General features: G+C 44.5%; 1 long non-coding RNA gene across 1 annotated transcript in view; it reads left to right on the top strand.

The window, feature by feature from the left end:
• The window catches only part of LOC144761437 (uncharacterized), a 203,312-nt gene extending 189,328 nt beyond the window's left edge, over nt 1-13,984 (top strand). The window contains exon 3 of the long non-coding RNA XR_013595715.1: nt 13,715-13,984. This is a non-coding gene — a long non-coding RNA (uncharacterized LOC144761437). The remainder of the gene's footprint in view (nt 1-13,714) is intronic.
• The last annotated feature ends 10,567 nt before the right edge of the window (nt 13,985-24,551 follow it).

The following is a 24,551-nucleotide window of genomic DNA, read 5'->3' as shown; positions in this document are numbered from 1 at the left end:
TATTGCCTGCCTATATTCCAATCTTGCAAGTCTGATGTTATCCACTATTCTAGCTTGCCTATGTAATTCCATTTTTACATTTGAATAAGCTTGGGTACATCTTAAGTCAAACCGGCCTGATTCCTTATTTTTCTTACGGTGTTGGTGTTGTACTAATAATAATTTCTTAAGAGCATTCGATATTTCGGCATAGGATGCTACGATACTTGCAGTAGGTGCTGACTCAGACAGGCAGACCTCAATCGCTGACCTACAATTTACCATGAGGGATCTAGTTATTTCTGCGGGATCCACCTTTGACAATTTTAGTGTGTAACAATTGGTTTTATCTAAATTCAATTCACCCGTATTCTCTCTGTCCTTATTTATATTGGGGTCCTTCTTTAAGGGCAAATAAATAACCAAGCGTAGTGGGAAATGATCACTTAAAGGATTCTGGTCAACCTCGAAGCAGAGTAATCTTGAAGCATGATTATATGAAACTAGTATGTAATTGATTGTGGAAAAACCTCTTCAATTATAGGTATGGGGCATCATTACTGGGGGCTCCATAAGCTCGTTTACAAATCCTAAGTCGTTAGTAAGTAAAAATTCATTAAAGAACCCTCCCGCCGAAGAATGACAGAAATGAGTTGTATGAGTACCTTCTTCATATATGGCCACATAGTCTATTGTCCTCAGAGGGGCACATTGCACAATTAAAATCACCCATCATTATTATCATTGCATCTGCAGGGCTAGCATTACAAAACGCATTTAGATCCTCACTTAAATTTCTTTAAACCTCACAGTTGTGCTGAGATAACGTTGTTATAAAAATGTAATATTACTACACATTGATCCGTGGTTATGAACATCTTAATTATCTGATAAAAACTATTACTCAAAAATGCCTGTGTTTTGGTAATTACTAACTTGTTGGAGATATACAAACTCAGGTCACCCTTAAGCCTACCCCCAAGGCCCCATCACGGCCGGTGTGTTAAAAGTTTTAAAGCCATTAATATGAAATGGTTAATTTGCCCATGTTTCCTGTAGGCCTATTATATCTCTATATTGAATGAATTTTTACCATGCTGGGTTATCTATTTTTGACCGCAACCCAGCAATATTCCATGAAATAATATCACAAGTGGGCACATCACCAATCAATAACGGTGGTGGTAGGGCAGGCCTGCAGTTATTAATATCACCAGAACAAGTCAATTCTAGTGTATGCACAGCAGGAATACGTTTTAGAGGTGAAAGCACCTCGTTGCTGTGATCTAAACCCCTCACTTGCTCACCCCCTGCTCTTTGCTGGTTGCTAGCTTCAAACACCTTATTTCTTATCCCCAATGATGTTATATGCTCACCGCTAACAATTCCTGACTTTTCTTGGCCAGGTGGTGGGCCCCAGCAGTCAATCAGTCAATATCCCCCACGGAGCTTAAAGCATAAAATCGATTACTAGTTGGACTAGGGAATCTTTGTTGTACCCCCTCCCCCCCTGGCGAATACTCTGTCTCAATGGGGTATTGGGGACGCCTGGGCGGTTGGTAAAAGAAGCCCAGAGGTAGGATGTTTGTCCCCCAGGGAGTGATAGGTCTAGATCCAGCTCTATCCAGTATAGTTTGGATCGTGTAAGGTGAACTAAATGTTAACACTATGCAATTTCCAGGCATAGATTTGCTAGACCTTCCTACCCAGGCAATTCTTCTGGCCATCTTAAACTCGGCAAATAGTGTGTTAGTAATCCGAGTCCTAGTCCTCAGGAGGTGAAGAGACTTGTTTCTCAGTGTTGTCCAATGTTCTGTTAAGATCAGGATGATGGTGCATGTTATGATTAGTTTGCTGAACCATAACTGGTGATTTGCATTGACTATTAGGAAATATTTTAGCTATACCTGCATTTTAACATTTTTTTAAAATACATTGTAGTGTCAGGAGAACATGGAGTCCAGACATTTGAAGCTGAGGTTGACAGCATATCATGTTTTGTGTGGTGACTATATCAGGTATTTTGTATGAAGAAGCTGTTCTGAAACCTATGTCAACAGTTAATCTGCACTTTGTATGGCCTTTAACTGTACACATTGGATGTTGAGTGCAGGGACTCGCAGGCATGAGCAGCAGTGTCATCAGGTAGTCTTGGTTCTGCACAGTGAAGTGTGAGGTGCAGGATGTGACTACTGGCCAGTCTCTGCAATCCATCCTTCATGGCATCCAACATCTACATTGGATGGGCTTTGGTTGTCTGCAGTGGTGTTCTCAGTGTTGTACACTGCTTTAGGTGGGTGCAATGCTTGGACTCCAGTCAAGGTTTGTACCCCACCCTCCATGGTCGTTTGACCCACTGCATTCTTGACTGACCCTGGGCCCACCATCCACAGGTTTCTGACTTCCATTATTCACAGCAGGGGTCAGCTACAGTATCAGGCTCAGCAAGTCTTCTTCAATTTATTGAAGCTTGCCCCAGTGTTGGTATGTATTGTGGGTAGTGTGGTAGTACCACCTTATAACGCACCTCCAAGCCGTGTACGTCCATGAAGCTTGCACCAGGAGGTGGTGTACCAGCCAATCAATACTAGTACAGGGCCAGCTGGGTCCCCTCAGTCATGGGCTGGCACCCGGGAGTGGTGTGCCAGTTGGGTGGTACTAGCTGCTCGGCAACCAAGCTCCACTAGCTTTTCGGCAGTCAGGTCCCTTTAGTTCCCAAAGTTTTCACCCATTGGTGGTAAACCCAGCTGAGCTCCTTAAGTCTATAAAGTTTGCACAATGTGGTTGTGACCCAGCTGTGCAGTACTAGCACCTTCGCACTTGGGCCCTACTATTAGCTCTGCAGCTGAGACCCTTGAGTTCATGAAGAATACACCTGGTGGTGGAGTAACCGATGGGTGGAACTAGATCCTCAGAAGCCCAGCCCCTTATGTGTGAACGCAGCACCCCTAGTAGTGCACTGGGTGTGCTATATTAGCCCCTCTGCAGATAAGCCCCTTCAGTCAATAAAGCTTTCACCCAATGTTGGTATACTATGTTCATAGTACTAGCGTCTCTGCAGGGTATTGAGTGGGTTGTATTAGCCCTGTGGCTGCTGGGCCCCTTTATTCTGGGACGCTTGCATCTGGTGATGGTTCACCAAGAAGGCAATTCTAGCTCCTCGGCAGCAGGGTCCCATCAGTCCTTGAAGTTTGCATCTAATGGAGTTGATGAAGACAGGTGATGCTAGCCCTTGACAGTCAGGCCCCTTTAGTCTGTCAAGCATGCTCCCTTCTGTGGTGACCCAGCCAGGTGATACTATCCCCTTGACAATCAGGCTTCTGGAGCTTGTGAACCTTTCACCCAGTGGTGGTAGACCCATCAGAGTAGTACTAGACCATGTGTAATCGAAACCCATTGAATCTGTGAAGCTTGTATCCGATGGTGGTGTACCTGCCGGGAAACAGCACTTACAAAGGTGTCTCGACAATGGGGTAACTTTACAACGCAGTTGTTACAATGGCTGCGTTGTTATCACACATGCCATTACATCGCAAGTTATATCAACGACTTCCTGTGGGGGGCGTGCAACACCAGGGAATGACACCTTCCCTGCTGTTGCACAAACTGGAGTAGGAATAGTAAGTAATACTATTTCTAAGTCCAGCACGCACCTACGAATATGGTCGTCTACGAATGATTTAGCACCGGATGCCCCACGAACATGCGGTGCACTAAGGGCGATGGAGGCGGCCCCCTTCCGTCCACGCTCGTTGATATGACTTGTGATGTAATGGCATGCCTGGACCATGTTGTAAAGGCATGCGGTGTAACGCATGTGTTGCAATGTCACATATACGTACCAGAAAAACAGTAGAGGGTTTGTGTCTTAGCCCCTATGCCCCTTGACTCTGTGAAGCTTTCACTCAGTGCTGATGTATTGGACAGACAGTACTTACGCTTCTGAAGCTCGGCCCTTTGTGACTGTGAAGCTTGCCCCCCGTGGTGGTGTTCTTGATGGATGTACTACCCCTCCATTGCCAGGCTTATTGAGTGTTTGAAGCTTGTTATGGTATGATCACTTGTACAGTGTGCCTGCTATCACCGCGGAGAGTTCTGGGGGAGGAGATGCTCCGACTTAGTCCTATTGAAATAGCCAGAATTTCAGTTTATTCCAGAATTCTAAGATGCAACTGTCAGCTCTAATGTGTAAGACGAGGAATTTCAAGGCTTTAGAAGTGACATCTCTTTGGGCATTTAACAGGAACCATCTAAAAACTATTGAGGAGTTTGAGGGTGTTGAAGCAAGTAAAGACAACAGTGTTAACATGGTTAGATATTACATTTTGATATTTGGTCACCATCCGTGGTTTCTTGCTGAGTTTGAAGTTGTGGGTGTTGGTCCTAGTTCTGAGGGCCAATAGGGTGCTGACCAGAGGGAGACATCTTTTCTGAAGTTATCCACCTCCATTGTGTCTTAGTTGAGCTTCAGGTATTTGGTCCTCATCCACTTTGCAACTTTGGAATTTCAGCAAGTGAACTTCATCTGAATGTTGAAGGTGTCATTGGAAAGGGAGCGAATGAGCTGGGAGTCTTCGGGATAGAAGATGATGTTGAGACTGTAAGAACTGATTATGCTGCCTGGCAGGGCCATGGAGACGTTGAAAAGCATAGGGCTGATCAAGGAGTCTTGAAGGATTACGCAGATAAGGTTGGAGACAGAGGATGAGTACAGGGCCATGTTGACAGTTGGGTGTTTCAATGAGTAAGCAGTTTATTCAATGGAGTGCCTGTCCATGTATTCCAATGGTGTATTGGTGTTTTATGAGGATTAGTTCCTGAGACGGTGTCTGAGAGGTCGAGAAGGATGAGTTCTGCTGTATCCTCCTTATCCATGATTGGACAAAGGTCATCAGTGTTGTCAATGAGGCCGGTTTTGGTGCTGTGGTTTACTGTGAATTCTGATTGGGAGGGGTCTGGGAGGTGCTTGGTGTCAAGCTGGTCACCCAGTCACTTGTTAATAAATTCCAAAGGCTTTGGTCATGTGGGACAAGAGGGAGACATGTGACTTTAGGTCTTGAGAGTTTTTTTTTAGAAGTAGTAAGTTAGTGGTGTGTTTCCAGGAATCTAGGAAGGGGGCCTTGGTCAGTGAGTTGTTGAGGATTAGTATAAAGGCTGTAGAGAGGGGTTCAAGTCCTTTTTTGAAGATGTGGTGATGGTACAGATTTGTGGGGGCTATCAAGTGGAGGGAGTGATTGGTGGTGGCAGTTTCCATATATATGATGGTACACCATCAGGCAGGTTTTGCAATTTACTTCCCATTGGATTTGATGCAGAAGAGAGTGTAGTGGTCAGGTTTGGATGTAAAGTTCTTGTAAATAATGGTGAGTTTTTTGCTAAAGTATTGGGATATGTTGGTGCACTTTCTGTGATGGGATGATGGCCATCGAACTGGCGATGGGAGATGTGAATTTCCTACCTCTGCCAATATTCTCTTAGTTGTTGGAGCTGTTTTCAATCTTTCTGGTGATTCCAGTGCCTTTAGTGGTTCTAAGTGTTAGATCTGGGGGGGTGATTTGTATGTGCCTCTGTCTTTGTCATTATAGGATTGGCTCCAAGAGTATTCAAGCTGTTTTCATTTGTGTTTGAAGAGTCAGCTCTCTTTCATGTACCTGCTTGTGTTTGACTTGGTCAGATGTTTTGAAGTCAAGACTTTCTTATGAATCTTGTTCCACTTGCACCAGGGAAACTGGTTGAGAATGACTCTGTGTTGGTTGGGTTGGTGTCATAAGCTGAAATGGAGGAGAGAGTGGTCTGCCAGGTGAGGGAGGTGCCTTTGTCTACTGAGATCCCTGTGATGTTGAGGAGATGGCCAGCTATGCAGGTGTATTTATACACTCACTGTGAGTCTAATTATGCACAGGTCTTCCAGGATTTTGAAGGTGCTGGAGGCATGGATCAGTGGGCGATGAGGTCAGTGAGGGTGGTTTAGGAGTTGGATCTGGATCCAGCTACTGCCCTTCCTAGGATGGTGGTGCTAGAGGTGCTGACAATATGCTAGAATTAGCTGATGAGATGAAATGGGTGGTGATTTCTTCATTGGTGATGGAGATTTTTTCTCTGGGCTTGCTGGGACTATCCCGTCCTGAAATCTTGTAACTGAAGTTCGTCATGAAACTTGAACCTGGTGGTGGTGTACCAGGTGGGCCGTACCCTTGTGTCTGTGAAGCTTGTACATTGTGGTCGTGTACCAGGTGGGTGGTACGATCTCATCAGCAGCGTGTCCCTTCAGTGCACAAAGCTTGTCACCAGTGGTTATGTACTGTGTGGGCAATACTAGCACCTAGGCTCCTGGGCATCATTGATTCCATGTAACTTGTACCCTTTTGTTTGTAACCCAAATGGGGTATGTCAGTCCCTTGCTATCCAGGTCCCTGGAGGCCATGAGCCTTGCAGTCATTGTTGGTGACCCTGCAAGGTATTGCTTGTGAATGTTGCACCTGAAGATTGTGTACCAATCGTGTGATACTAGCCGATCAGTGGCCTGGCCTCTTAATCCATCACACTTGCACCTTATAGTGGTATACCAGGTGGTCTGTACTAGTGCCTCAGCTGATGGGACCCTTGAGTTTGTCAATCTTGTGCTCCGTGGTGGGGAACCAGGTGGGCGGTTCAAGACCATTGACAGCCAGGCCTCTGGTGTCAATGAAACTGGCACCTAGTGGTGGTCTACTGGATGGGTGGTATTACCACCTCAGCAGACCATTGAGTACATCAAGCTTCTACATGGTGATGGTGTGTCAGGCAGGCAGTACCACCGCCTCAGTTGCCAACTCTATTGTGCACTGCCAGCTCAATGGTGGTTGGCGGTAGGGTCTTTCAATGACCATGCCATTCTATTTTTGAATGTTTTTTAGATCCAAAAATCCAAAATGCAATCCTCAAATCAACATTAGATGCCCCCTCTAGGAACCATGAATGCAGGCTGGATCATCAAACACTAGACAAACATTAACATTTTTTGAACATTTTACACAGCCGTTGTCCCTTTAAGACCTCTTTGTATGGGCCTGGTCACTACTGTGTAATTATAGTTAGGCCAAACTCTCCATAGAAAAACAGGTTTGTGTTTTGTTAATAACTTTGGCACTACTTAACCAATATCCACAAAACTTTCTAATTAAAATGCACGCACTCAGCTTCATACTAGAAGAATTAGGGGTCAAGAAAAAGGGGGCATCCCATAACACAATTTTTCCATATGTTTTCCATAGGGAGTTCTAGATAAAGATACAGGAAAGACAGAGGAACCGAATTAGACCAAATTTTGCAGAAAGCTAGATCTTTGCCAAACAAACAAGGTTTCAGTGATTTGGTGTAAATCAGAGCAACTGTTTTTGAAATATTACGTTTAAAAATTATATTTGGGAGGAGCATGTATAGATATGTTCTAATTAGTCACTTTGAAGGGGACTAGTTAATCCTGGTTGTTTTTTCACAACGCAAACAATACGTTGGGGCAGCCATTTCATGACTCAGGGAAATGGTACCTGTGTCCTGATAATGAAAATAAAAAATATATTCTGGGGCCGGGTGAGCACACATAACCCAAAAGACATTTTGTGGGATTCCAAATGGATCCTCCCTTGATTGGTAGGCCGCAGCATAAACAACATGTTGTGGCAGCTACTTCAGGACTCTGGGACATGGTCCCCTTTAAAATACATTGCAGAGAAAGCATGTTTTTGAGGGTAACAAAAGTACAGTATGTAAAGGGTGATAACAGAATTTAGTTTAAATAATTTGTGATACCATACTCATTTTAATTTGGGGAGCAGGAGGGAAGGGGCAGGGGCATGAACCCGGGACAACAGAGTGAAAGGGTAGGGAGGCAAGTTCAACAAGCTGACAAGACAGGGCAGAAAGGAGATGAAGTGGCAGCACTACAGACCATGGGAGGCAGGAAAGAGGGGCAGGCATATGCCAAAATAGCATGAATGGAAAGAGGTAAGGGGCATGCCAAATGACCATGGAGGGGCACTGATAAGAGCAGGGGCAAGAAGCTGACCACGCAGGACAGGTGGTAGGGGCAGTGGCAGCACAATTTACCACAAAGGGCAAGCAGGATGGAGAGTGGCAGCACAAATTACCATGGAGGGAAGGAGAGAAGGGGTAGTGGCAACACAACAGACCATAGAGGGCAGGAGGGAGGAGGTAGGGGCACAGCTTCTGGCTTTGGATGGCAGTGATCAAGATGACCACACAGGGAAGAATGGTGTCAGCACCACGACCCACACAGGGCATGTGGAAGGATCAGTGACAGCACAACAGATCATGGAGAGCAAGAAGATAGGATCAGGCTCTTGCACACAGACAAAAAGGGCAGGGGGAGGCAAGGGCAGCAAGTTGACCACTTACCGCAGACAGGATGGACAGTGGCAGCACAACAGACCATGGAGGGCAGGAAGGAGGGGGCTAGGACACACACATAGACAACTGAGGACATGAAGGAGCAGGGCAGGAACAGCAGCTTACCATTCAAGTCAGATAGGAAGAGCAGTGAAGGACAGGTTTAAGGGGAAGTGTCAGCACAAAAGACCATATGGTGCAGGGGGAGGGTTAGTGGCAGCACATGGGATCATGGTTGGCAAGAGAGCGAGGGCAGGGGCATGCACAAAGGACCACAGAGGGTAGCATGGAGGGGTAGGGCTTTTCTCAGATGGCAGTGGACAAGGGGAAGTAAACAGGAACAGGTACAGTAAGCTAACCATGTAAGTAGTGCAGGAAGGCAGTGGGAGCACAAGAGACCATGCAGATTGAGCTGGAGAGGGAATGACAGAACAACGGACCATGGTGGGCAGGAGGAAGGGGCAGCATAAAACACCATGGAGGGCAGGAGGGTGAAAATAGAATGATGGAATGGATGTTGGAAAGCAGATGAAAGGGAGCAGGGACAGGGACAGCAACCTGTTCATGCTGGTAGGTTGGAGGGGCAGGGACAGTGGCAGCACAACATACTGCACAGCGCAGGCAGAAGGGGCAATTGTAGATCACTGGACCATGGAGGGCAGTAGTGGGCTTGGACATGCACATGGATAACAGGGGGTATGAGAGAATAGGGCAGAGGCAGCAAGCTAACAATGCAAGGTGGAGGGGTAGCAGAGGCATCAGAACAAACCATGCAGGGCTGGAGTTAGGGCACAGGAGCAATGACTTAGACAATAGAGGGGAGGGGGCAGGAACAACAAGCCAACCACAGAGTGTAAGCGGGAGGTACAGTGGCAGCACATCAGACCATATAAGCATGAAGGAAGGGGCAGGGGCATGGACTTCAACAACTGCGGGCAGAAAGAAGGTGGGTTGGGGCAATAAGTTGAGCAAGGGGGCAAGCAGGAAGGGCAGTGGAAGCACAACACACCATGGAAGAAATGCTGGAGTGTTTAGCTGCATGCACACAGACAATGGAGGGAAGGTGAAAGGGGATCAGGGGCATCAACCTGATGATTTAGGACAGGAGGTAGGGCCAGTGGAAACACAACAGACCATGTAAGGCAAGTGGGAGGGTTAGTAGCAGTGCAAGGGACCATAGTGGGCAAGAGGGGCAGAGGGCAGTAAGGAAATGTAGGAGATGGACTGAACAGAGGGCAGGGGGAAGTGGGTAGGAAGAGGGGCAACATATTTTAATGCGGAGGACAGGTGGTAGGGATTAGGACTTGGGTTATGGCAAGCAGGTAGGGAGGGAGTTGGGCGCAGGAGCAGCACACTGACCATCCTGGGCAGGTGGGAGTGGCAGTGGCAGTGGCAACACAACAGACTGTACAGGGCTGGCAGAATGAGCAGTGGCACCTCAATTGACCATGGAGGTGTAGGAGGGATGGGGCCTGGGCATGTACATGCATAAAGGAGATTATTAGAGAAAAGGGGATCGGGGCAGCAAGCTAACCATGCGGTGAGAGCTGAGGGAACAGCGGCAGCACAACAAACCACACAGGGCTGGAGTGTAGGGACAGGGTCATGACTCGGACAATGGAGGACAGGGGATGGGCATTGATAAGGACATTAAACCAACCTTGGAGGGCAAGTGAGACGGACAGTTGCAGCACATCAGACCATGCAGGGCAAGAGAGAAGAGGCCATGGCATAGACTCTGACAACTGAGGGCAGACAGGAGATGGGTCAGGGCAACCAGCAAAGCATACATGGAAAGTCAAAAGGCAATGCAGGGCAGGAGGGAAGTAAAAGGCAAAGGAATTCAGGTAGGAGAGTGTAGGAGCAGTAAGTTGAAATGGATGAAAGGCCTGCGTAATGGACCAGAGAAGCCAGGAGGGAAGAAGAAATCAAAGAGAAAATGAAGATTAGAGAGAGGGGAACAGGGGCAGCAAGTTGACCACTTAATGCAGTATGAAATTGTCAGGAGGAGTAAGCTATCCACAAAGGGCTGATAGGATAGGGCAGGGACACACAGATGGAGATTGGAGGGAAGGCAGAAGGCAGAAGGGGCAAGAGCAGCAATCTGATCATAACAAGCAGGCTGCCATGAGTTGGGGCAGTATAAAGAACATTGAAGGTAGGAGGCAGGAGCAGGGGCATTTAAATGGAGTTTGGAAGGCAAGGATTGCGGTGCAGAGGGCAGGTGTAGCAAGCTGACTACATAGGGCAGTCAGAGGCATCTAAAGCAACCACAGAGAGCAGGCCTGAGGAGGGTGGTGGCAAGCACATGGAGAACAGAGGGTAGGAGGGGCAAGCAGGGGCTACAAGCTGTGGAGGCAACAGTCATCAAGCTACAAATAATCTCTGTGAGGTCCCTTAGTATTTCATATGAAAGATTCCAATGTCTTCTAATCACAATTACTAAAACAAAATCCATAGAACCTGACCTTCAAAACCTGCAGACAAAATGTCACAAAGGGCACCAATACAAAACTAGTACTGCCCCAATATGTTCTGTCATCAATATCATGCTAAGATAAAAACAAATTGTTAAGGCTCTGTTTTGGACTGTTTCATGCAGGCAAAATTAACCAAAATCTGGAAATATACCAGATCTTCCAAATCTTGCTGTTTTAGTTTTAGAAAGAAACACTGGCATATGTAATTTGACATTTGTACGACTTTCAGCCTCATAAAAAGAACAATAATAAAACGAGTCTTCTGTGAATTAGATACAGAAATATACAAAGAAGCAATTGGATATTAGTTTCAGGTAGCTAAGGGTAAACTCACGCTAGATTTTTAAAGTTTATTGCCAAAGTTATTTCTTTGATGCCTAAACAACAAGAGGATACCCAAGGAACAAAAACCCAGAAGTCAACCATTAGGAATTCATGGCCACATTCTTGAATTAATTGATAAAGAACATAATTGACTTATTATTAATATTCTGAAGCACCCTCAATGTTAAGTTTAAAAAAAATTAGACTACTGAAATCAGTTTTATAATCGTCTGAGCATTGGGACTTAACATTGCATTGACAACTTTTAAAATCTGTATTTTAGAATATCAGTTGGTTATAACTTGTCTCTTTTGTCAACAATAAAATTATTTTGAATGGTTTAATTAACTATCAAATAAAGATCACATAAATATAGGCAGTAAGCCGAACATGGAAGGCATGGTGTTATGGGCTGGCCACCAGCAGGGTGCTAGTCCGAACTATTCCCTTTTGCGAATGTCCAAAGGCATTGGAGCTGTTGGATTAATATGTTTAAAAACTAGACATTCTTGTAAAAGAAAAGGTTTTATAGAAATTATTGTCAGTTATGGTAATCTGATCTTCCAAACCACTACAAAACCCCAAGAAATTCATTGGAAAAAACCCAATATTTAAAGGAATATTTTAGTTAGGTGTTAACATGAGTTTAAAATACATGCTTTTAAAACATATAAAAAAGAAATTAGCCCGTTATTATAGTTATGGGAGACAACTATAACTTAAGCCTCCACCACACAGTACTTATGAAATCACACATTACCATGCATGTTCAATGACATCATAGTTGACATCACTGATAACATCTCAATTCTCATCATCGATGACAGCATTTAATGAATGTGAGAGTTACTCTTCTACAGTAAATGTTCTATTTCTTTGGTGCTACTTATAAAAGTATTTTTTGCAACATGATTAGCCTTCTAAAGAGGCTTGGGTGTTTAAAGAGTGAGGAGTTTCTCCTAAAAGCTTTTCAGAGAGTGAGGAATGTGTGTGTGTGTGTGAAGGGTTTAGCAACTTAATGGAGTTGGTTGTGTGAAAAGAGTGCACTCTCTGTGAAGACTTGTGCACAGCATTAGGGCTGTGTAAAGTAAGGGCTTGGGCATCTAACGGGGGAGTGTGTGTGGAGATAATGACATTTCCATATAGATTTGTGCACAAGGTGAAGCTGGGGGTAGCAGGAGCCTTACCACCTAAAAGGGCATGTGTCCCTAGGGAAATTGCCTCTCCATGAATAATTGTACAAAGAGTAAAGGCTGTGCCTAGTAAGGGCTTGGCCTTCTATTGACGCTTGGGTGTGCAGAAAGAGTGGACTCCTCGTAAAGAACTTTGCACAGGGTAAAGAATGTGTGTAGATGTTTTTTTCTACATAATAGTGTTTGCGTGTAGAGGGAGCTGGCTACAGTATACTTATTTTATGCAAGCACAAATCTTATTGGGCCATGCATGTGTGCCATATAGCAATTATTCACATATTTGGAAGTTTGTACTGGTTTGTGTAGTAGCTTGAACAGCGGTAGGCTGCTTGATGTTGTCAGTTCTGTCATCAGTGAAGTCATTTGAGGTGTCATCACTGATGTCATTAAACATGCCATGAGTGAAGTAATATTTGTGGTCATAAGCGGTGTATGGCAGGGGCTCATGTTATAGATATCTCGCTGAATGATATCTGGTTAATTTCAGTGTTTTGTTTGACTTTTACGGGTTAGCTTTTAATTCTTTGCAAGAGCTAACTATAACGTTACTCAAACTTTTTATTTTTTCAGGAAAAAAAATATCTATATTTTTTTCACAAAAAAAACACAGGTTTCAGGGATGTTATATTTAGAAATTAGCATTTAAAAAACCTTAGATATTCACTGAAAAAAACAAAGGTTACAGGGACGTTATAGTTAGGCTGATATTTCACTCATACAAAAGCAGAGAAATTCAGCCGTTATAGTGAGCTGAGCTAACTATAACTCGCGCCCCCACAATGCACTGCAGATGTCGCACATATTACATCACTCATGACCTGGTCAGTGACATCACTCATGCCATCATTTTTTTCAGTGAATTTGTGAGGTTTTTTAAATGATAATACTAACAATAACGTCAGTGAAACCTATGTTTTTTTCAGTGAATTTCTAAGGTTTTTTAAATGCTAATTTCTAACTATGCCTACATAGGTAGGACATGTGCAGAAAGAGGAAGAAAGGCACAGAAAGAAGCAAGAAAAGTGCAGAAAGAAGAAAGAGAGGTACAGAAAGAGGAGGAAAGGTGCAGAAAGATGCAAGAAAAGTACAGAAAGAAGCAACAGAGGTGCAGAAAGAGGATTACTTCGACTTTACCTTTCCACAGACTCATACAAAGTAGCCTAACCACTAATTGTTCTCCCAGGAAGTCTTAAACTTCACTTTTCTCTTAAAGGTTCACTATTCATTGACTGATCAGTAGTTGGGCCACCCACATGTAAAACAGCAATCCTAACGATAACACTGTTGTAATTTGTTATATCTTTATTGTGTTGTGTTCTTGTAATCTATTGGAATGTTTCCTGCTTCTAGGCAACTGCATCTGCATCTTCCAGAGTGTATTCTGGAATGCGATCGAGAGCAGTTACACCGTGAGCGGAGAGCAGACCATCAAGGGCCTTTATCTACAATAAATCATTTCTTCGAGATGACTCTGTAAGTCTCGTCATTTCAAAATTGGTGACGAGTGTGGGATCAACCAAACAATTTCCTGCTCCTAGGCAACTGCATCGGCATCTTCCAGAGTGTATTCTGGAATGCAATAGAGAGCAGTTACACCGGGAGCGGAGAGCAGACCATCAAGGGCCGCTATTTATGATAAATCATTTCTTCAAAATGACTCTGTAAGTCTCGTCATTTCAAAATAAGTCTAACCAGGTTTGTGAAGGTATGCATGTGTGTGTCTCTGCTTTAACCTAATGACATGTTATATAAAAATGAACATACAAATGCTTGAATACCTGTGTTTCAAACATCCTAATCTGTAAATTTGTGTGCAAAAAGGTGTATGTATTTGTTTCTGCTCATTATACAGGGCACCCCGGTATTCAATAATATATTTGAGAGGCTCTGTACCACCTATATACATTATACATATCTTCCTGTGCAACAGAATGGGTTAGCTCTCCTACACATCGTGGTGGTCACCTTCTTTATACTCTCTGTTCCAACTTCCCTGTCTCAGTCAAGGATCCTCTCCCTGTGCCCTGGTCTGATCATTTTGTGATCTATTTCTCCTGACAAATCCATAGTAATCATACATTGGGTCCTCCCTGTCGAGGGACCTGGGGAAAAAATCTGTGTCGAAATAGTTCCTTCTGCTTTCAGTCTTGCTCTTGCTGAGTCACATCCGGCTCTCCTCAATGACCTGAATGGAAACCTTGACAGTTTCATTAGCTAGATCTCTCAGGCAGTAGATCGTCTGTCTCTGATGACCTGTCATAGGTGCACCAGGGATTCCCCTTCTAATCCTTGGTTCTCAACTGAACTTAAAATCCAGAAGCAACTGTGTAAAAAATGTGAACGCGGATGGAGACAGGAGTATTGCCCAATGGCTAGGACGGCCCTCAGAAAGGCTCAAAAGGCCTATTATGCATCAATTACACAAGCAAAAAGCTTCTACTATACTGAACGCATTGCTCTCTACAGGAACAATACAAAGGACATTTTTAACATTGTTCAAAGCTTCCTTTCTCCTAGAGCAGAAGCTATTACCCATCCCGCCTCTTCTGCATGGTGTGAAGACATCTCTAATTTCTTCCTCGACAAGATCCAACCTCTCTAAGCTAATTTTAATATCGATCATAGCCTCTCTGTAGTGAACACGCCACTGAACGGGCTGCCTCCAGCTTTGTCATTGAGACCTTCTTTGGTGGCTTTCACACCTATTGCTCCGCTAGACTCGTTGGTGGTCCTAAAGTCAATCAAATCGGGATCACTGACAGACCTCTGTCTGGCTAGTCTGCTGTCCTCGGTTGCAGAAATAGTCAAGTCCGTGGTAAATAGACTGTTCAACCTGTCTCTCTCGGAAGCCACAGTGCCTATAGCCTGGAAACAGGCCAAACTTGTCCCTCTAGTGTAAAAACCTACTCTGGATCCCTCTGTCCCTTCCAGATATCATCCTAATTCTCTCCTTCCTGCTGTGGCGAAAGTATGTGAAAAAGTGGTTAAAAAGCAACTATCACATTATGTCGAACTTTATGGCCTGCTTCATCCGTTTCAATCAGGCTTCAGAGCCACGTACAGCACTGAGACGGCTCTGGTCAAAGTTGCTGGAGCCATTCAGGAAACTGTGGAGGTTGGCCTGCCTTAATTCTGTTGGACCTGTCAGCAGCATCCAACACTGTGCCACATTCCCTGCTCCTTGACTGTCTCCTGGAAATTGGAATTTCAGGGTCTGCCTGGATATGGCTAAAGTCCTTTCTTGAGGGCAGAATGCAACAGGTCTGGATCCCCCCTCGTTCTTCCTCCCCATGACCATGACCACAGGAGTGCCTCAGGGGGTCTACTTTGAGCCCCCTTCTCTTTAACATTTATGTTACTCCCCTGATACAGATGGCTTAGGAGCTTGGCGCCAAGATCATCGCTTATGCTGATGACACCCAGCTCCTCTTCACATGGAAGAAAAATGATTCCTCTACCTCATTAGCTAAATCATGTCTGGCAGCCGTCTTTCGATGGCTTTCTATTGCTCAGTTAAAGTGAAACGAGAAAAAATTGAGATCCTTCTTTTTTGGAGCTTACACCCTCAGTTCCGGAAATTGTTTTGGCCGAGGGTCAACCCACCAAAAACTTAGAAATCTGGTTTGACGAGAAGTTGAACTTCTCTACTCAGATCAAGAAGCTTACAGGTCAGTGTTTTGGTACACTAAAATACCTAAGAAATGTCCTACCTCTTCTCCCTAGGTCAGCAAGGGAAATGGTCACCCATGCTCTGATATCATCACGCCTCAACTATGCTAATACCTTGAATGTGGGCCTGCCTTGCTATATTTTTAACAGATTGCAGGTAGTACAGAATGCCGCTGCCAGAACTCTTCTCAATAACCCTATAAAAACCAGCATGAGGCAACACATGGTGATCTATACCGGCTGCATGTGACAGAAAGGGTTAAATTTAAATCCCTTGTCCTGGCACACTCAGCTTTATATGAACACAGTTCTGCTTACCTGAGAAAGTGCTTCAGGTTTTATGGTCCTTCCAGGCAGCTGCATTCAGCCACCCAGCTTCTTGCCCACGTCCCACAATTTTACCTCAAGAGAGTTTGAAGGAGGTCCCTTGCTGTTAGGGCGGATAAGCCCAGGAATCTTCTTCCCTTGGACCGCCGCAGATTTCAGGACCCCAAGCTCTACAGCAAAAAAACTGAAGACTTTTCTTTTTTTCTAGTAGTCCTTTCTGCCTTTTCTTCCACCAGATTTGCACCACGACACTCTTTGAGTAGCTTTACGCGTTACAAATCACATAAACATATAGGATAAGCTACCCGCTTGTTAAACTCCCATCTTCTGATGCATTACACATGTGAGAATACATATAGAAGTAGACATATACTTCAGTCACGAGAGCACACATAACTTTCAACTTGACAGCTTGCACTTCTTATTTGAAAGAGGCCAGAAAGAAAGAGGCAGAAAAGTATAGAAGGAGGCAATAGACGTGCAGAAAAAACAAGAGAGGTGCAGAAGAGTAACACATGTGCAGAAAAAGGCAAGATAAGTGCAGAAAGAGGCAAGAGGAGTGCAGAAAGAGGCAAAAGAAGTGCAGAAGGAAGCAAACAAGGTGCTGAAAGAGGGAAGAGAAAAGCGGAAAGAGGCAAGAGAGGTGCAAAAAGAGGCAAGAGGGATTTAAAAAGAGGCAAGAGGGTGCAGAAGTAGCTAGTAAGCTACAGAAAGAGGCAAGAGAGGTACAGAATCACTCAATAAATCTACTGAAACAGGCAAACAAGGTGCAGAAAGATGGAACAGTGGTGCAGACAGAGGCAAGGAAGGAGCAGAAAGAAGCAATATAATGCAGAAAGAACCAAAAGAGGTGCAGAAAGAGGCAGAAGGATGTTGAAAGAAGCAAGAGAAGTACAAAAAGAAGAACAAGAGGTGCAGAAAGAGGCAAGTGAACTGGCAAGAGAGGTGCAGACAGAGTCAAGAGAGGTACAGAAAGAAGCAAGAAAGGTGCAGAAAAAAGCGACAGAGATGCATAAAGAGGCACGAAAGGTGCATAAACAGGCAGGAGAGGTGCAGAAAGAGGAAACAGGGTTGCAGAAAGAGGCAAGAGAGGTACAGAAAGAAGGAAGAAGGGTACAGAAAGAGGCAAGAAGGGTGAAGAAAGAAGCAAGTGAGGTGAAGGAAGAGGCAACAGAGGTGCATAAACAGGGAAACGATGTACAAAAGCAGGCAAGAGAAATGCTTATAGAGGTAGAGAAAGAAGTGATAGAAGTGATGAAAGAGACAAGAGAGTTGCAGAAAGAAATAAGAGAGGTGCAGAAAAAGAAAGAAATGTACAGAAAGAGGTAAGTGAGGTGCAGAAAGAGACAGGAGAAGTGCTGAAAGAAGCAACAGAGGTGCAGAGGGAGGCTAGACAACTGCATAAAGAGACAAGAGAGTTGCAGAAACAGTAGATTGAGGTGCAGAAAATGGAAGGAAGAGAGAAGAAAGAGGTAAGAGGGGTGCAGAAAGAAGCAAGAGAGATGCAGAAAAAAGTAAGAGAAGTACAGAAATAACCAACAGATGTGCAGAAAGAGGTAATAGGGGTGCAGCAAGAGAGAACAGAAGTGCAGAAAGAAGCAACAGAGGTGCAAAAAGAGGCAAGAGAACTGTAGAAAGAGGCAAGAGAGGTACAGAAAGAGGTGCAGCAAGAGGGAAGAGGTTGCAGAAAGAAGGGAGAGGGGTACACGAAGAAGCACTAGAGGTGAACAGAGAAGCAATAGAGGTGAAGAAAGAAGCAAGAGAAGTGCAGAAAGAGGCAAGAGCGGTACAGAAAGAAGTAACAGAGGTGCAGAAACAGGCAAAGGGGAGCAGAAATAGGCAAGAGAATTGCAGAAAGAGGGGACAGGGGTGTGGAAAGAGGCCAGAGATGTACGGAAAGAGGGAAGAGAGGTACAGAATGAAGAAAGGGAACTGCAGAAAGAAGCAAGTGACGTACACAAAGAGGAAAGAGAGGTGCACTCAGGGATTCCACTGCATACGTCTTAGAGGATGTACCAGGAGGGCTTCTTGGCCCCCAAAATCTCTCAGGAGTAAAGTGGACTTCATCCCCCAACCAGTAGTTTGCCAGGAGGCATGTTTGCAGAGTGGTGGAGAAAGTGGGACATGGCCTCAGAAGACATCTTAGCAATCCCACTGTGTGGGACTTACTGGAGGTAACAGGTGTGGTAGTTGGCCCCCAAGGACATCCTTGGGCGCCAACATCCCCCTCCTATTACCTCCAGTAAGTCCCACACAGCAAGATTGATAAATTCTCATTGCAGGCCATGCCCCCTTCGCCGATTACTCTTCAAACTTGCTCCCTGGGGCATTCTTGGATGAGGATTAAAGTCCCCTTTGCTGCTGGGGGTCCTTAGGGGCCAACCTTTTACCTTCAATTAGCCCCACACAGTAGGATTGCTGAGAGGTGGACACAGGCCACAGCCCTTCAGCAACCAATCTGGACCTCGCCTCCTGGCGTGCCCTCCTGTTACCTCTAGTAAGCCCCACACTGTTGGATTACTGAGAGTGGTCAGAGGCCACACCCTCTTTTTACACCACTCTGCAAAAACGCCCCCGGCACACTGCTGCTTGGGGAATGATGTCCTCTTCACTACTGAGATCCTCAGGACACAAGGGGACCTCATCACCCCACCACCAGTGCACCAAGAGGCACGTTTGCAGACTATTGTAAAAAAGGGGCATGGCCTTGGACCACGTCACAGCAATCCCACTGTGTGGGGATAGCTGGAGGTACCTGTTGGAGTAGTTAGCCCCTAATGACCCGTACCAGCACAGGGGACTTCATCCCCATCTGAGAACGTGCCAGGAGGTCATTTGCTAAGTGGTGCAGGGAGAGGGCAGGACCACAGGCAAGTTGCTGGTTGCCTTTAAAAAAATATTATAGGGAGGGGCGGTGTGTGGTCCCCTTCCCTTGAACGTTTTGGGCCCTTGGGACACATTACATGGAGCCTGGGCCATTTTTTTTAATGTGAAAAGGAAGGGGGAGGAAGGCCACCCTCCCTAAGTCGATTATGGCCCAGTGTCCCCATACCCCGGGAATAGGCCTTTCTTCATTCTTATTATATTTTTGAAAGGCCGGTGGGCCGTGTGGCCACAGCCCCCTCCCCAGGCCATTTGTGGCTCCAGGAACCCCAACACCTGAGGCCCTGCAAAATGTTTTTTTATAGAAGGGGGGACGTGTGGCTCCCCTCCCCGGGCCACCTTTGGTGCCAGGGACCCCAAGCCCGGGGCCTGCCTAGCCTTTCTTTTTTTTCAATTTGGAGGGGGGCCATGTGGCCCCTCTCCTGAGGCCAATTTTGGCCCCGGAAATCCCATCCCCAAGGGCCCAGCCTTTAATTTTTTTAAAGTTTTGGGACCCCCTATTTTCTTAGCCCCGCTTGATATTGGCCAAAGAAAAAACGCTATTTTAATAGAAACAAGGTCCTAACTATAACTACCTCCTGGCAAAATGCCAGTAGTTAGTATATATATATATTACCTACTGGCGGTTGTCAGTAGGTATATATAGTTAGGATTTTTTCTCTATGGGATTTTTGAAAATTCTATGTCTAATAACTTTGGCGTTTGTGGACGGAATTGGCTGAAATTTTCAGGAAAATGGCACATTTTGTTTCTGAGCAGCCCCTGAAAATTGGGGGGGGTTCGTCCAGGGGGGGTTGAGAAAAAAGGGGGGTCCCAAAACGTGTTTTTAACATTGAGTTTTCCATAGGGCGGTTGGCCTCACTTTTAGCCCGAACGGCTGAATGGATTTGCACGAAACTTGGCAAAATTGTAGGGACTGGTAGCCCGATGTGCCTTTTGTAGGTCTCAATATATGTGCTCCAGTGGATTTTGAGAAATTAACGTTTAAAAAAAGATATATATCTGTAACAGCGGACCGGGCAGCGCTCCGGTTCGCGTACTTTTCGTGCAACGGAGCTTTGTGAAGCGAAGCTGATTAGTTCTCCGGCGTCTGTAAACATTCCAAACAGTCCGTAGCGGCCGCCATCTTGTCTCTCGGTAGGATCGAGAGACAAGAGGAGGCCAAAGCGAAGGGGCAAATGACCATAAGGGGGCATAGTAGATTCTCGCTGACCCCCTAGGTTTGATGTGGAGGTTTTAAAAGGGCCCCGCGGGGCAAAAAAAAATAAAATAATAATAATCGAACGGCTGAATGGATTTGCACGAAACTTGGCAAAATTGTAGGGACTGGTAGCCCGATGTGCCTTTGCTAGGTCTCAATATATGTGCTCCAGTGGATTTTGAGAAATTAACGTTCAAAAAAAGATATATATCTGTAACAGCGCTCCGCTTCGCGTACTTTTCGTGTTACGGAGCTTTGCGAAGCTGATTGGTTCTTCGGCGTCTGTAAACATTCCAAACAGTCCGTAGCGGCCGCCATCTTGTCTCTCGGTAGGATCGAGAGACAAGAGGAGGCCAAAGCGAAGGGGCAAATGACCATAAGGGGGAATAGTAGATCCTCCCTGACCTCCTAGGTTTGATGTGGAGGCTTTAAAAGGGTCTCGCAGGGCAAAAAAAAAGATATTGTTTTTTTAGTTTTTTTGCGTGGAGTGCGCCCGGTTCGCGAACCGGGAAGCGCCCCAGGGAGCGTACTTTCTTGAAAATTAGTGAAAAAAGTTAGAGTAAAATAATAATTGTGAGTGATCAGATGTAGGGTAGCTCTGAGAAGAGCTTTTGGGTTTATGGTACATTTAGGTACTTATAAGTAGGTACCAATGCACATTCTTAAATTCAGAATGAAAATTCTGTTGCCCTCATCTGAGAAGTGAACTCCATCTCCTCTGTAGATATCTTGCATGTAGTAACGCAAGTTATTGTTGTACAGGGAGCCCATTCCATGGTCTCTCATGTAAGCTGAAACAGATTTGTTTACATGCTTCCTCGATTTCTCAATTTGTGGACAAAATTGGTTCGACCACCTCCATTTTTGTCTTTGGCATATATTTGAATATACCAAGGCAGTCTGAGGAAAAAGTGCCATCAATTGCTCAAAGGTGTCCTTTAAAAGCATTTCCAGACCTACCCCAGTCAAAGTACCCAAATCATTACCTCCACAGTGCACAATTAACAGGTCAGGTTTTGGCAAATGCATAAAGGTTTTCACCAATGGTATCAATTGGTGACATTTTAATCCTCTGTGGCCAAACCACTTAATTTCCACATCTTGTAAATTGAGGTTAGGTAAATTCCTGTTTTCAGCGTACCTCTGAGCCCAATAGATGTAACTATGTCCAACAATCCAGACAGAAAACATGGCGAGAGAAGGTTCTCCTGCAGTCAGATGAAGTGTGGCAATGAAATGGCAGTTGAAAAAATGAGAGTGTAAAATGAAAAAAACTGAGGAGTTTCTGTGTTAATGAAGCAGTAAGAGTGATTGGTGGATTTTGATTGCTGAAAACAGAAAGTTAGGGTGCATGGATGAGTTCGTTGAAAGATGTATTTTGAGTGGCGAAGAAAAAATCATTAAATGAAAGATTGCACTGGATATGCAGGTGCACTGAGAGTTCAGAGTTCAATTGCAACATTGTTGTGTGAACTTGGAAACACCAGAGGTCTTGCAAGAGGTGGTTGCTATGCAGAAAAAGCAGAGAGGGGGCAGAGGGGGGAAGGGTTTTGATTTGAAAAAAAGTGAGGGAAGAGTTTTGATTGGGTGACATGAGAGATATGTGTGAAGAATTACAGCATTTCTGTGCTTTTGATAGCTGCAGACTCTGGAGTGCATACCTTTTGCTCTGCTGAAGACAAATTGGTGTGTTTCTGAGACTGTTTTGAAACTCAAAGTATTTGCTAAGGTGAGAAAAGATTTCTTTAATTTAGATAGAAAATAGTGTGCTTTAAGGAGAAAATTATGAAGAAAGTTGTGTTTTTCAAATGTTGCTTTGTCTCAAGTGTTTTACAAATAGATTTTGTTTCTTTGAGAAATTGTAATTGGAGAAAATGTGAAGTATTAGTACTGACAGGGTTTTTATGTGCATAGGAGCTGTGGAGTGTTTTCAAATTATGACTTGTAAATCGTTTTTGAGAAAAAGCAATGGTTTTAATATTGATGACAAGGACATAATGGTGTCTGCTTCTTTATAAGGTAATTTAGAGTCTCTGATGTTATTTTTCCCATTTCAATGTAAGAAGTTTGTCTGTGGAGCAAATTGCTTGTAAATATGCTCCCACCTGTGCATGGCAAATTGAGATTTTGAATGTTTGCGTTACATAGGCATGTTAAAGGTGACTGAAACATGCTGCAAAGGCAATCAAAAAATGCTTTTATGTGTCTTAAGGACATTTTAAGTCATTTCCCCATGTGCAGTGTTTTCAAATTATGAGTTGAAAATCGTTTTTGAGGTAAAGGAATGTATTCAAAATTTATGTGCGCCATATGCCTCCAAATTTCTTTTTCAGGGGTGCAGCAGGGTGTTCTTGAGACACCCCTGCACCCTCGGAAAAATTTGTAATTTGCGATCAGGTAATTGCTAATGGCAAATTGCACCTTCATTCCTATGGGCCTCCTGCTGCATGGAAATGAATGGGTAATTTGTAATTAGCAAATAGCTCATCGCAAACTAGGAATGGTAAAGAATCGCTATTTATTCCTTAAAGTTCGCTATTTAGGAAATGCAAAAAACTTTGATGATACATATGGCGGTTCATCTCTAACAAGATAAGAAGCATAGGGATAGATTTATGATGACTGGCGCATCACCAGGGATGTGTTAGTCATTCTGTGCCGCTGTTCCGTCACCTATGGTGTGCTGCATTTACAATGCGGCGCATCATGGGGCAAAAACAGCACAGATGCGTGACGTATCTGTGCCGTAAAGGTGGCGCATTGCTGGAGTTGTATCGCAAGTGTGATGAAGCTCCAGCAAGGCTCAGGGGTGCCCCTGTCGCAGGGTTTCTGTTCTCACACAGAACTGTGGACAGAGGATTGGAACCTCGGCGAATTAGGGTGCCCCAAAACTCACCTTAGTAATCAAAAACCCCTTAGCAAGCTAAGTACAGTGTCACATTGGATATAACAAACTCTCAATGTTTAGACAATCCAGAATATGAACTTATAGTACCTCAGGATACGTGGAACTCATGAACAGTCGGTCGTTATATATTTCTTAGAAACCAGAACATGGAGTTAAGAAGAACACATGTGTATTTGAAATGTTTATTTACTAATGCCGTCTTCTCAGGCGTAGTATCTTAGATAATACAAGTACACATATTATCAGTAGCAAAATTACCAGCATAGTTACTAGTACATAAAAAGCGAATGGTGACAGTATGTTAACATGCTGTAAATGAATAGGAGTTAGCAACACTTATAAGCAGCCGCGGGCCGTGGAGGGAGTTACGGTGGGGCAGGGAGGCGGGGAGGGGGAGGGGCAGGGTGGAGAGGGCTCCACCCTGCCCCTCCCCCTCCCCGCCTCCCTGCCCCACCGTAACTCCCTCCACGGCCCGTGGCTGCTTATATCTCACCCTCCCTAATACACATATTATATTATTTGCTAAGAAGGTCTCTTTGTGTTGGTTTAGGGCGTGCCCATACTTTAGTGTCTTAGATTTGAAGGAATCACATCAGCATACACCAGCTCTCTCTTCATGTGAACCGCATCAAGTGTTGTGTATGTGTGTTCGGCAAAGCAATATAAAACCCGCCTCATGCCCAGAATTGGCAGAAGCTGCACTTATGTTATGAGTATGAAGTCGTGGAGATCAGACCTCATAACAATTCTGTATCGTGTTGTTCTTGAAACTTCAGCACTCGCTGTACAGATATAGTTTAACAAGTAAAGCAGATAGTAGAGCAATAACATATTATTCTCATGTAAATCACGATGAACTATTAGGTTGAAAGCTAAAGCAACAACTAAGTGTCGTGTGCAGAAGTTGCAAAAAAGGAAAAATGGCGTTTAAACCGGTAATGAGCCCATGCTAACTTAACAAGGTGTAAAGATATCCAGGATCTACATGACACCTCCCCATGATCCGGAAACGAACTGAATAAGATAATAGAAGTGCCATCTCATGAGAGCAGATTGCAACTTTATATGTGCACGGTCCGCAAGGCAAAACATTAAAAACTAGCAAAATTTAATGCTAAAGAAAAATAAAACAGCCAACTACTTTATCGAGGCTTAAGCCAATTGGCAAGCTAAATAATAAAAACTTGACAAATAAGTCA

Source organism: Lissotriton helveticus, chromosome 6 (assembly GCF_964261635.1).
Source record: "Lissotriton helveticus chromosome 6, aLisHel1.1, whole genome shotgun sequence".
Taxonomy (NCBI): domain Eukaryota; kingdom Metazoa; phylum Chordata; class Amphibia; order Caudata; family Salamandridae; genus Lissotriton; species Lissotriton helveticus.
Note: the sequence above shows the minus strand (reverse complement) of the source record. Positions and strands in the feature narration are given on the sequence as shown.